We start from the raw sequence: 13,589 nt of genomic DNA on the forward strand, positions 1-13,589 counted from the left end.
TCATGTGATCAAGACCAACAGTGGAGAGTTCAGAAGAAAGCATTGACATCTACAGTTTATTCCTCAGAAAGAACAATCAACAGAGCAAACTCTACAGATGTAGGATGGAGAACAAGACGATGATGACTCAAAGGTTCCAAACTGACCAGAGATAATTGTTGCAGCTAATGGACAGAAAGATGACCAAGTTATGTGTTTCTACATAATTATGTGTTTCTACATAATTAGAAAACTAGTATGATTTAGAGATACTTAGACTGATACAGATTGAAATTTAAAGATCATATGATAGTATAAAATTTGCAAATTATATGAATGAAAAGCTTAAAGGTTGAGATAAGATGTATCTGTATTACAATGTTCAGACAGTAGGTGGCACCATGTGTAACATACCATACCTGAGCTGGTAAAAGCCATAGCTGAAAATGTGTTAAAGCAGTGGTTTTCAACCTGTGGTCTGCGGACACCTGTCTAAGACTATGTCTAAGACATAGTCCACAGTCTATGTCTAAGATTTCCAAATAGGTCTGCATCTCCATTTGAAATTTTTTAATGGTCTGAAATGTTTTAATTCCAAAATGGTCTGCAAATGAAAAAGTTGAAAACCAGTCCATTAAAGTATATTAAAGACAACATCTCTTGTATCTCTCTACATGAAGGAAGCTCTGTAGCTAGCCCAAATCTGGCACAGAAGCCTGACCTGTTAGTAGCAGCCCTGTAACCTACTGTGTATAAGGATTACATGGCACAATCTCCATATGGACTTCCTGTAGACTATCCAGTCAAGTTGAAGGTCTTGGTCTTTGTCCTCCAAGTGCTCAGCAGCCTGGGCCAAGCATATCTAAATCGCCACCTAAAGATCTGGGATGAAGCAACAACTCCACTCCCCAGGCACAATGGAACTTTCCACCACACAGATGAAATTTGTCTAAGCAGGAGACAGAAAAAAAGTTATCCAGGAAACTACAGGCTTGTGAGTTTGACCTCAGTTGTATGCAAGGCCTTGGAACAAATTTTGAAAGACAAAGTAGTTGAGGACATAGAGGTAAATGGTAATTGGGATGAAATACAACGTGGTTTTACAAAAGGTAGATCGTGCCAGACCAACCTGATCTCCTTCTTTGAGAAGATAACTGATTTTTTTAGACAAAGGAAATGCAGTAGATCTAATCTGTTTGGATTTCAATAAGGCAGTTGAGTTCAGGTCCACATGGGAAATTGTTAGTTAAATTGGAGAAGATGGGGATCAATATGAGAACTGAAAGGTGGATAAGGAGATAATTAAAGTGGAGACTACAATGGGTCATACTGAAAGGTGAACTGTCAGGCTGGAGGGAGGATACCAGTGAACTTTCTCTGGGATTGGTTTTGGGACTAATATTATTTTAATATTTTTATTAATGACCTTGGCATAAAAAGTGGGAGTGTGCTAATAAAATCTGTGGATGACACAAATTTAGGAGCTAGTGCCAATATGGAGGAGGACCAGAATATCATATAAGAAGATCTGGATGACCTTGAAAACTGGAGTAATAGAAATGTGATGCAATGTCATAGTGCAAGGTCATGCACTTAGGGACTAACAAGAAGATTTTTTGCTATATGCTGGGGACTTATCAGTGGAAATGACAGAGGAGGAGAAAGACCTGGTGTATTGGTTGATCACAGGATGAACTATGATCCACCAATGTGACGTAGCCGTGAAACAGGCTAATGTAGTCCAAGGATGCATGAGGCGAGGTATTTCCAATAGATAGGGAAGTGTTAGTACAATTATACAAGGCACCAATGAGACCTCATCTGGAATACTGTGTGCAATTCTGGTCTCCCATGTTTAAGATAGATTAATTCAAACTGGAACAGGTGCAGAGAAGGGCAACTAGGATGATGGAATGGAATGGAAAACCTAACTTATAAGAGGAGAGACAAAGAGCTTGACTTGTTTAGCATAACCAAAAGAAGGCAGAGGGGAGATATGATTGCTCTTTAGAAATACATCAGAGGGATAAATACCAGGAAAGTAGAGGAGTTATTAAAGTTAAGCACCAATGTGGACACAAGAACAAATGCATATATACTGGCCACCAACAAGTTTAGGCTTGAAATTAAATGAAGGTTTCTAACCACCAGAGAAGTGAAGCTCTGGAACAGCTTTACAAGGAGAGCAGTGGGGGCAAAAAACTGGCTTCAACACTGAGCTTGATAAGTTTATGGAGGGGATGGTATGATGCGACTGCCTACTATGGCATGTAGCTGATCTGCAACTGCTAGCAGCAATACCTCCAAAGGCTGGTGATGGGACACTAGATGGGGAGGGCTCCAAGTTATTACAGAGAATTCTTTCCCAGGTGTCTGGCTGGTAGGTCTTGCCCACATGCTCAGGGTTTAACTGATCATCATATTTGGTGTCAGGAAGGAATTTTCCCCCAGGTCAGACTGGCAGAGACTCTGGGGTTGGTTGGTTTTTTTTGCCTTCCTCTGCAGCATAGGGCATGGGTCACTTGCAGATTTAAACTAGTGTAAATGGCAAATTCTCTGTAACTTGAAGTCTTTAAATCATGATTTGATGGCTTCAGTAACTCAGCCAGAGGTTATGTATCTATTACAGCAGCGGGTGGGTGAGGATCCATGGCCTGCAATGTGCAGGAGGTCAGATTAGATGATCACAATGTTTCCTTCTGCCTATGAGCTTTCTCAGGTGCTGGTCCAAGACTGTGGAATGAACTCCCATGGGAACGAAGGCCGCTCAAAAAACCTCACCACCTTCCACTCTAGGTACAAGGTACACTCCTTCAATCTTGCCTTCTCTAATATAAAACAAAGCAGCATTCACATTTAAAGAAACAATCCTACCAAACCAAAACACTGCACATGCAATTCTTCCCCAGGAAGAGAATGAGAGAGAGAACAAACCACACATGACAGATGTTAGTAATGCCGCTTAACACATTACTGGAAGGCACTCAGATACTACAGTGATGGAGAGGTATAAGAATAGAATAGAATAGAATAGAATAGAATAGAATAGAATAGAAAGCCAGCTAGGGAAAAGTGATACAAAAGCTGAAGACAACCATTGCATCCTTTGGGTCTCTGGGCTGGCAGCCAGAGGACAGGGAAGGCCTGGGTTCCCCTTCAGTGCCACCTGAAACTCTGCATAGACGGGAAAAGGACTGACCAGGCCTTGAAAAGGGGACCACAGAGTCAGGCAGCCTGGAGAGGATTGGAAAAGAACTGTCAGGGGGTGGGGGGTCCTGAAACAACCACTGAGCCTGGGGAAAGAGCTGTGATCCAACGAGAGGCAGGAAGAAGATTGTTTAGTTGTCACAGAGATCTGGCTGAGGAGCGAAACTTGAAATCAAGCATTTGCAAGTTACCATACTAGCAAGAGAAGGCTGAAACCCCAGTCGGGGAACTATTCTACAGGAGAAACTGAAGCATGCCAGTGTTTCATGCTGGAGGTTGACCTATATTCAATCACCTCATGTACTGAGGATAAATTAAGTTTTCTTTTTCCCCAGAGACCTCATAGGAGAGGTTTAGATGAGGTCTTTTTAATGCTGTTCTCTCTGTGGGTCTGATTCTTGGAACTGATTAAACTATGCTTGGTTCAGGACTCAACTCATTTAAAACTAAATCAAGATGTTGAGAGCAAAATTAATCAAGCAACCAAAGGACATGAAAAGAAGAAATTCTTTAATTGCCTATACACCAGTGTTAGGAGCCAGGGTAACAAACAAGAAGAAATGGAATTGCTCATTTATAAGCACAAATTCGATCTAGTTGGTATTATGGAAACCTGGGGGGATGATTTGCATAACTGGAATGTTAAAATCAGTGGTTACACCTATTATTCCCCTCTACTCAGCACTGGTGAGGCCACAACCGCAGTATTGCATCCAGTTTTGGTCCCCTCACTACAGAAGGGATGTGGACAAATTGGAGGGAGTCCATCAGAGGGCAAAGAAAATGATGAGGGGGCTGGGGCAGATGACTTACCAGGAAAGGCTGAGGGAACTGAGGTTATTTTAGTCTACAGAAGAGAAGAGTGAGGGGAGATTTGATAGCAGCCTTCAACTACCTGAAGTGGGGTTCCAAAGAAGATGGTGCTCGGCTGTTCTCAGTGGTGGCAGATTAGCGAACAAAGAGCAATGGTCTCAAGTTGCAGCTGGGGAGGTCTAGGTTGGATATTGGGAAACACTATTTCACTAGGAGGGTAGTGAAGCACTGGAAAGGGTTACCGAGGGAGGTGCTGGAATCTCCATCCTTAGAGGTTTTTAAGGCCCAGCTTGACAGAGCCCTGGATGGGATGATTTACTGGGTGTTGGTCCTGTATTGAGCAGGGGATTGGACTAGATGATCTCCTGAGGTCTCTTCCAACCCTAATATTCTATGATTCTATTATTTTATTTAGGAAAGACTGAGCAGGCAAAAGGGGATGAGGAGTGGCACTCCAGGTCAAAAATGGCATTATTTATTTCCAAGTCACTGATAACTTGGAAGATTATCTTGAATGCTGACAGATCAATGTCCTAACAAATAAAGCACAAGTTGGGATGTAAGCAAGTGGCCTTCTCCCAGGTGCCCCCTTGTGGTCTCAGGGAAGCCCTGCAAATAGATTCATAGATATTTAGGTCAGAAGGGACCATTATGATCATCTAGTCTGACCTCCTGCACAACGCAGGCCACGGAATTTCACCCACCACTCCTACAAAAAAACCTCACACCTATATCTGTGCTATTGAAGTCCTCAAATCGTAGTTTAAAGACTTCAAGGAGCAGAGAATCCTCCGGCAAGTGACCCGTGCCCCACGCTACAGAGGAAGGCGAAAAACCTCCAGGGCCTCCTCCAATCTGCCCTGGAGGAAAATTCCTTCCCGACCCCAAATATGGCGATCAGCTAAACCCTGAGCATATGGGCAGATTCGTCAGCCAGATACTACAGAAAATTCTTTCCTGGGTAACTCGTATCTCACCCCATCTAATAGCCCACCACAGGCCATTGGGCCTATTTACCATGAATATTTAATTACCAAAACCATGTTATCCCATCATACCATCTCCTCCATAAACTTATTGAGTTTAATCTTAAAGCCAGATAGATCTTTTGCCCCCGCTGCTTCCCTTGGAAGGCTATTCCAAAACTTCACTCCTCTGATGGTTAAAAACCTTCGTCTAATTTCTAGTCTAAATTTCCTAGTGGCCAGTTTATATCCATTTGTTCTTGTGTCCACATTGGTACTGAGCTTAAATAATTCCTCTCCCTCTCCGGTATTTATCCCTCTGATATATTTATAGAGAGCAATCAAATCTCCCTCAACCTTCTTTTAGTTAGGCTAAACAAGCCAAGCTCCTTGAGTCTCCTTTCATAAGACAAGTTTTCCATTCCTCGGATCATCCTAGTAGCCCTTCTCTGTATCTTTTCCAGTTTGAATTCATCCTTCTTAAACATGGGAGACCAGAACTGCACACAGTATTCCAGTTGAGATCTCACCAGTGTCTTGTATAATGGTACTAAAACCTCCTTATCCCTACTGGAAATACCTCTCCTGTTGCATCCCAAGACCGCATTAGCTTTTTTCACAGCCATATCACATTGGCGGCTCATAGTCATCCTATGATCAACCAATACTCCAAGGTCCTTTTCTTCCTTCATTACTTCTAATTGATGAGTCCCTAGCTTATAACTAAATTCTTGTTATTAATCCCTAAATGCATGACCTTACACTTCTCACTATTAAATTTCATCCTATTACTATTACTCCAGTTTACAAGGTCATCCAGATCCTCCTGTAGGGTATCCCTGTCCTTCTCTAAATTGGCAATACCTCCCAGCTTTGTATCATCCGCAAACTTTATTAGCACACTCCCACTTTTTGTGCCAAGGTCAGTAATAAAAGATTAAATAATTGGTCCCAAAACCGATCCTTGAGGAACTCCACTGGTAACCTCCCTCCAGCCTGACAGTTCACCTTTCAGTAGGACCCGTTGTAGTCTCCCCTTTAACCAATTCCTTATCCACCTTTCAATTTTCCTATTGATCCCCATCTTAATCCAATTTAACTAATAATTCCCCATGTGGCACGGTATCAAATGCCTTACTAAAATCTAGGTAAATTAGATCCACTGCGTTTCCTTTGTCTAAAAAATCTGTTACTTTCTCAAAGAAGGAGATCAGGTTGGTTTGGCACGATCTACCTTTTGTAAAACCATGTTGTATTTTGTCCCATTTACCATTGGCCACTTGCCTCAGTTTCCCTCTTGGGTCCCCAGTAACTCCATGTAAGGAGGCACCAGTGGTTAAGTCCCACTGCTGCTCCTCCTTCCTTCAACCCTCTCTGGCCCTTGACTCCTGCTCTCCAGCTTAGAGTCAGCAAGCATCACCCTCTGCTGCTCCTCTTGCCTTCAGACCTCTCCCAGGAAAAACCTTCCATCTCTGGAAGTTCTCTTCTTCTGCCCTTCTCCTGTCTGACTCAGTCTGCTCTGACTCCTTACGTCTCTTTCTCACCAGGTCTCTTATAACCCTGAGGTGTTGCTCTGCCCTCTTAATTGACCCAACTGGGAGCTCCTGGACTGGAACAGGAGAGCTGAATCCAGTTTCATTGAATGGGTCAGCTACCCTGTTGCATGCTATAAACCACCAAATGACACTAGGAAACAGAACGACTGGCTTTTTATTCACCTATCTGTAATGTGTAGGGAAAAAAAGTGGTGTGATCACAGGGCACTTCAATATGAGTGTCATATGCTGAAGGTATCATGCTGCCAGTACTAAAACATCCTTGGAATTTCTAAATATTATAGATGATAACTTCCTATCAAAAAATGTTGCATCCAACATGGGAGAATTCTTTATTAGAGCTTGTCTTTACACATAAAGAGGAACAGATCACAGAACTAAGAATTAATGGTAGCTTAAGTACGAGTGATCATGGCTTGATCACATTTATAATGTGCAAACAGTATAAAGTCCAGCCCAGTGACGTATATAGTTGGTGATGTAAAAGGGTCAATTTCATAAAGCTGAAAACAATTAGGAGCCAAATCAGCTGGGAGCAAGAATTTCATCAGAAAAATGTAAATGATAATTGGCAATTGTTTAAGAAGACTTTCCTAGATGCCCAAAAAGCCACTGTCCTACAATCTAGAAAGAAGGCCAAATTGATTTTTAAAAATTGTGTAGAGGGGACATGAAGGAAGCTATAAAAAATATAAATAATAATATATAACAAATGGAAGGAAAAGGAATTAGATTGTAATGAATATAAATCAGAAGTTTGGAATTGTAGAGAATAGATAAGGGAAGCAAGGAGAAATCTAAGGCCAGCAGAGTTCAGGACAATAAGGAGGAGGTTTTAAGTATATTAGGAACAAAAAGAAACCTAGCAATGGTATTGGTCCATTACTAGATAAAAGGATAGGATTATCCATAATAATATAGAAAAAATAGAAATGTTAATTAAATATTTCTGTTCTGTGTTTGGAAAAAGAACAGATGATATAATCATATCATATATGATAACACTCTTTCCATTCTACTAGTATCTCAGGAAGATGTTAAATGGAAGCTACTAAAGATAGACATTTTTAAATCACGACATCCTTGAGTTTTAAAAAAGCTATCTGAGGAGCTCACTGGACTATTCATGTTGTTTTTTATTAAGTCTTGGAACACTGGAGAAGTTCCAGAATAGTGGAAGAAAGCTAATGTTGTGCCAATATTTAAAAAGGGTAAATGGAATGACCTGGTAGTTATAGACCTGTGAGTGTGATATCAATCCTGGGCAAGATAATGGAGCAGCTGATATGGGATTCAGTTAATAAAGAATTAAAGGAAGGTAATATAATTAATGCCAATCATCATGGGTTTATGGAAAATAGATCCTGTCAAACTTACTTGATATGTTTTTTTAAAATTAGATTACAAGTTTGGCTATAAAGGTAATAGTGTTGAGGTATTATACTTATATTTCTAAAAGACATTTAACTTGGAACTTTTGGTTAAAAAACTCAAACAATATAAAATTAACATGGCACACACCAAATGGATTGAAAGCTGGCTAACTGTCTCAAAATGTCATTGTAAATGGGGAAACACCATTGAGCAGGTATGTTTCTAGTGGGGTCCCACAAGGATCAGTTTTTGGCCCCTGGCTTGTTAACATTTTTATCAATGATCTGGAATAAAATATAAAATTATCACTGATAAAGTCTGTGGATGACACAAAAATTGGGGGAGTGGTAAATAATGAAGAGAGGTCACTGATACAAAGCAATATGGATCACTTGGTAAGCTGGGCGCAGGCAAACAAGATGCGTTTTAATATGGCTAAATGTAAATGTATACATTAGGAAAAAAGAATGTAGGCTATATTTACAGTATGGGGTAGTCTATCCTGGGAAGAAGTGACTCTGAAAAAGAGTTGGGGATCATGGTGGATAATCAGCTACACATGACTTTGTGGCCAAAAGGGCTAATGCGACACAGGAGACTCTTGAGTAGAAGGAAAGAGGTTATTTTACCTCTGTATTTGGCCGTGGTGTCACTGCAGCTGGAATACTGTGCCCTGTTCTGGTGTCCACAATTCAAGAATGATGTTGATAAATTGGAGAGGGTGCAGAGCAGAACCAGAAGGATGATTAGAGGATTAGAAACCATGCATAATAGTGAGAGACTCAAGAAGCTCAATCTATTTAGTTTAACAAAGAGAAAGTTAGGGAGTGACTTGATTACAGTCAATAAGAATCTACTTGGGGAACAAATATTTGAAAATGGGCTCTTCAGTCCAGAGAACAGTATAACACGATCCAATGGCTGGAAATTGAGGCTAGACACAGTTAGGTAAATAAGGCATAATTTTTAACAGAGTGGGCAATTAACCATCAGAACAATTTACCAAGGGTTGTGGTGGATTCTCCATCACTGGCCATTTTGAAATCAAGACTGGATGTTTTTCTAAAAGATCTGCTTTAGGCATTTTTTCAGGGAAGTTCTATGGCCTGTGTTATACAGGTGGTCAGACTAGATGATCACAATCACCCCTTCCAGCCTTGGAATTTATGAAGCCATGAACTAGAGGAGATAGCTTTATGCCACCTTTACATCCCCTGATCTTGGCTGGGGACATAGTTCAGCTGGCTATACTTGTTAGAGCCTCAGGGATGCCCTAAGTTGTATCCAACTGTCCTGGGACCTAAAATGTCATTTTGGCAACCAGGGAAAGCCGGAGCACAGAACTGCTCAAGTCATGTCCTATCTGCTGTCCCTGAGTGCTTGGAAGTATGTGGCATAGAGCTGGTATATTGGATTGATATCGTTTTGGGGGTTGCCCCATTCTGGAGGAATACTCAGCTAGCTGGTTAGAGAACCAGAGGGTTAACTCAAGCTGCTAACCTTAGTTAAAAGCCAGCGTGCCATGTTTTCACTGCTATTTCTAATCCTTTTTCCCAATGCAGACATATCCTTAGATCTGATCTACTAATAGCTGATTGAGTCTTTTCTCTTTTGAATCATCCCCATAGGAATATACAGTTACTTAAACAGAATGCAACCAAAATGAAAAATTAACAAATAAACAGAGCACTATAAATTCAGTGTGCAGTGCAATAAAATACAATGTGCACTTTATGGAAAGAATAATATCATTTACCAATAAATCACTAATAATTGAAAGGGAACAGACAAATTTTAATACTTTGCTACAATACCATCATACTAACAATATATTCATTAAGTTTTATGATCAAGAGTCTTTGCAAGTATTGGGAAAGGCCCCACAACAGATTTGTGCTTATTTCTAAAATCAGGCACTTTGCCACAATAGACTGTGACAGTGTTTCAAACAGGCTCTTCAGAGAAAATCAAAGGACTCTAACTACTGCAAATGGAGAGAGATGCAGTGCTGTCAGTTAGAGAGGGGGCCCATGCCACAAAATTCAGATCAGGATTTGATCCAGATTTCTCAGTTCTCCCCCCAAATTTTGAGGTTTTGTGATATGGGGATTCAGGTGGGCTTGTTATAAACAGAGTCCCTAACTGTGAAATACAAAGCCACAGATTTTAAGTCACCAAAGTTCATGCATTCTTATTCATATTAATCTTTCTCTTAATTATTATTTTAATGATGTGCCCAGCACCATAAAGGCTAATGCTGCCCCAAAGAGCTTGCCATCTAATATTCTGACAGAAGAGGCCTGGGGAAACCCTTAGTAAGCAACAGCCAGATTCTGCCACGGTTAGTAACATTTAGGGGTGCCTTACTCTGCGAGCAGACCTATTGGACTAGAATCTCAGCTGGTGTAAAACAGTGCTGCCCCACTGAAGTCAACGTTGCTAAGGGTGGAAGAATCTGTCTCTAAGTCTGTGTGCTCATTCCACAGTGAACTAATGAAGCCTGGGAGATTATAGCTAACTTGTAACAAAGGTAATAGCTAACGTTCCTCTGGCCATTTCTCTTTGGAAGGGGGAAGGAGATAGAGTGCCATAACCAAACAGTAAAAGAAATCACACAGAGGATTTTTTCAAGCAGAATATGAGGAAGCATCATTATGTATCATAGGGTAGCTCTTAAATATAATTTACAATACAATAAAAGTTTAGTTGCTCAAGACATTGCCAGGATCAGTATTTTGGAAAACAGTTTGGATACTGTGGAGGCAGCAGAAGTGAACAGGGGAAACCAGATTAAAATTTTGAAACAAGCTGTAAGCCCTTGGCAAAGCAACATTCTTTATTAGAGAAAAATGTGATTCTCCACAGCATAATCATTCACTGAAAATCATGCATGAATAATGCGAACGGCAGAAAACCATCCCCAAGAAGTAGTATAGCCTCTTTCAGCCCATGGGGAAATTATCAGAACCACTCAGGGAAAACCTATTCTTGTAGAATAAAGCATACCAGGTAGGGCAGATATTGCAACAGTAAATCTTCCCATCGGCCTATGCTTGGAAAGAAAAGCACTAGACAGCTACTTCCAATGTGGTGCAGCCTATAAACAGCTACTTTGTGAGCCCAGAACCTTAGACTCCAGCCAGAAACAAGGATGTTCCCCATCACAAGACAATAAACTATCTCCATCAAATTTCTTCTGCTGCAATTACATTTTTAATATGTTAGGGAAAGATCCTTGCCATACTTTACACCTGTAAAGTGAAATACACACCCACAACCTGATTTTGATCTCTCATATAGAGCTGGGCAGGAAATATTTTCCCCATCTCGTGAATATTTTCGAGAGTTCAAAATTTCCTCCTATCTTGAATCAGGACAAAAACTCAAAATCTCAAAAATATTCATGAACTGCTCTACTCACTTACACCAGTGTAAATCAGAAATAAGTGGAGCTGGCCCACTGTGTAAAGCCCATGTAATTAGGCCTCATATAAATCAATAAAGTCTTGGTTACAGATTTCTCAGAAAAGATTTTGATTTTAGTTACCTTTGGACTTCACTCCCCTTTTTCCCCCCATGTTTGCTTTCTTTGATGTTCTTGAATACTTGCTGTGTTGGCTTTAGAGAGAATGTTCAGATACTCCACAAACTGCACTAGTGTATATGAAGTTAACGTTACTATCTGTGAGCTTATAATTATAATCTTGATTATTGTGGGGCTTGTTCTTTTCTATTTCATAGTCTGGCTCAGCTTTTTTATTTCATCTCATTCTCTTTTTGTGGGACTTATGGCCAATTTCCCTGCCACACCTTGTTGCAGCAACTGTGACTAAGGTACATTAGAAAACAGATGATATTTTATTGTCCTTCTGCAGGACATGTGTGTATTGTGTTTTTTCCATTAAGTTTAATGATACATTCTTATGGTTTTCTGTAAAAATCAGTAACGTGGTTTATAAAAACAAAAAACAAAAACAAAAGCCCCACTACAACCCCAAAACAGATATTAATGCTATATAAGTTCAGATGCAAGTTAAATGGCCTTCAGAGACCACATATAGTAGATTCTAAATGAGGGATGAAATCCTGGCCCCACAGGAATCAACAGGAGTTTTGTCACTTACTATAGTGGGGTTAGGATTCCCTTAAAGATATTTAATGGATGAAACAACCTATGTGTAAAAAATAGCAGTAGGTAACATCCTACTTTCCAACAACTCCACAGCTTTTTGTGCTATTAACAACTGACACTAAATTATTATAGAATGTTCTTAGAATAAGGCACGATAGGTAGATGCCTTGCAATACTGAAAAATACGAATACATTTTTGGAGAGAATGGTTTTCTGTCTTGTAGATTATTAAAAATAAATCAATGAGTTTATTAAATCCATCGTTTAAAATTACAAAAGAAATCAGTTTAGGGAAAGGGATGCTGCTTACATTTATCTGCTCTCTGATTATCATCACCATTTTTTGTCAGTAGCAGCTGAACTTGAGAAGAGCGGTTCTCATGAGAAGGTGGGATGGATCTGGCCAGCCTGCAGGTTTTGCTGTTTTTTGTGAATTCTGGGTTGTACATCAGGCAGAAGCTTCCCCAAGGGTCACTAAAGTTTAAAAGGCCTGATTTCTCACTTACACAAACCTCCCTGTACACCACTTGGATCCTAAAATGGGCGTAATTTTTATACCCTTTGTTTAACTGGGAATCTGGTCCTGCTGAGAACAGACCAGCAGGCCTCGTGGTCCAGGTACCAGGTCTTGCTGCACTGCATGGAGGAACAGGATGATCCACCTAGCGGGAGCAGCACTGCATTCCTTACTAGGAGGAGGAAAATAGGTTAATGAGCTGGCCACTACCCTCCAACAGACTGAGTAGGCAGGTAACAAGCTGTTAGCAAATGGCATTAACCAAACTTACAAAACTTCAGAAAGGTTTAATTTAAAGGATGGGTAAATATTCAAGATGATATTTTAATTTAACTGAACCTGTTCACTTGTCCTGAGTGACAGGTACATGAAGGGTTAAATTTTGCCTTCAGACAGACATGAATATCATCCATAATGTTCACTCAAAGCCTGATTCTGACCTCACTGACACCAGTTTTACATTACTGTAACTGCGCTGACTTCAGTGGTGTTATTACTGATTTACATCAGTGTAAGTGAGAGGAGGATCAGGCCCTGTGTGCAACCCTCCACTGGGAGAATCTGCATTAGTTAATTTTGCACTTCAAACTGGAAAGCACAAGATATAATTCACAAAGAAACCACCTCCTTTTACCATGTGACTGGTAGTGATTCTCCATCACCTGCTTCCTGTGCTTTATCCTACGTTGACCTAAGTAACATACTGTGGACTAGGTGATGTTAGGCACAACCCTGATATGGGCTCCTGTGTAACTGCACCACCCCAAAGAGAGGCCCTGTGGAAGCAGTGTGTCCCTGAGACACCCTCAGAGTCACAATTCCTTCCCTTCCTTCCTCATTGCTCCTGGGGTGTAGTCAATGCCTGCTGGCTTTTACCAGCAGCAAATTAGCACACACACCACTCTGGCTCACCTGGGGGCTTGGCACTAAGCTCTGCCCATTCCCCACTCCTCCCTGACCGCCAACTCCAAGGAGAGACTAGGAAGGCATACAGGTGATTACTTCTGTGACCCAAGGTCCGGGTAGCTCATGTAGGAGTACTGGGT

The 13,589-nt window shown here is 40.7% G+C and overlaps 1 protein-coding gene across 1 annotated transcript in view; it reads right to left on the reverse strand.

Annotated features, from left to right (window-relative positions):
* The window catches only part of RP1 (RP1 axonemal microtubule associated), a 295,040-nt gene that overhangs the window by 172,121 nt on the left and 109,330 nt on the right, over positions 1-13,589 (reverse strand). The window lies entirely within an intron of this gene.

The sequence above is a fragment of the Lepidochelys kempii genome, chromosome 2 (genome assembly GCF_965140285.1).
Source record: "Lepidochelys kempii isolate rLepKem1 chromosome 2, rLepKem1.hap1, whole genome shotgun sequence".
Taxonomy (NCBI): Eukaryota; Metazoa; Chordata; order Testudines; family Cheloniidae; genus Lepidochelys; species Lepidochelys kempii.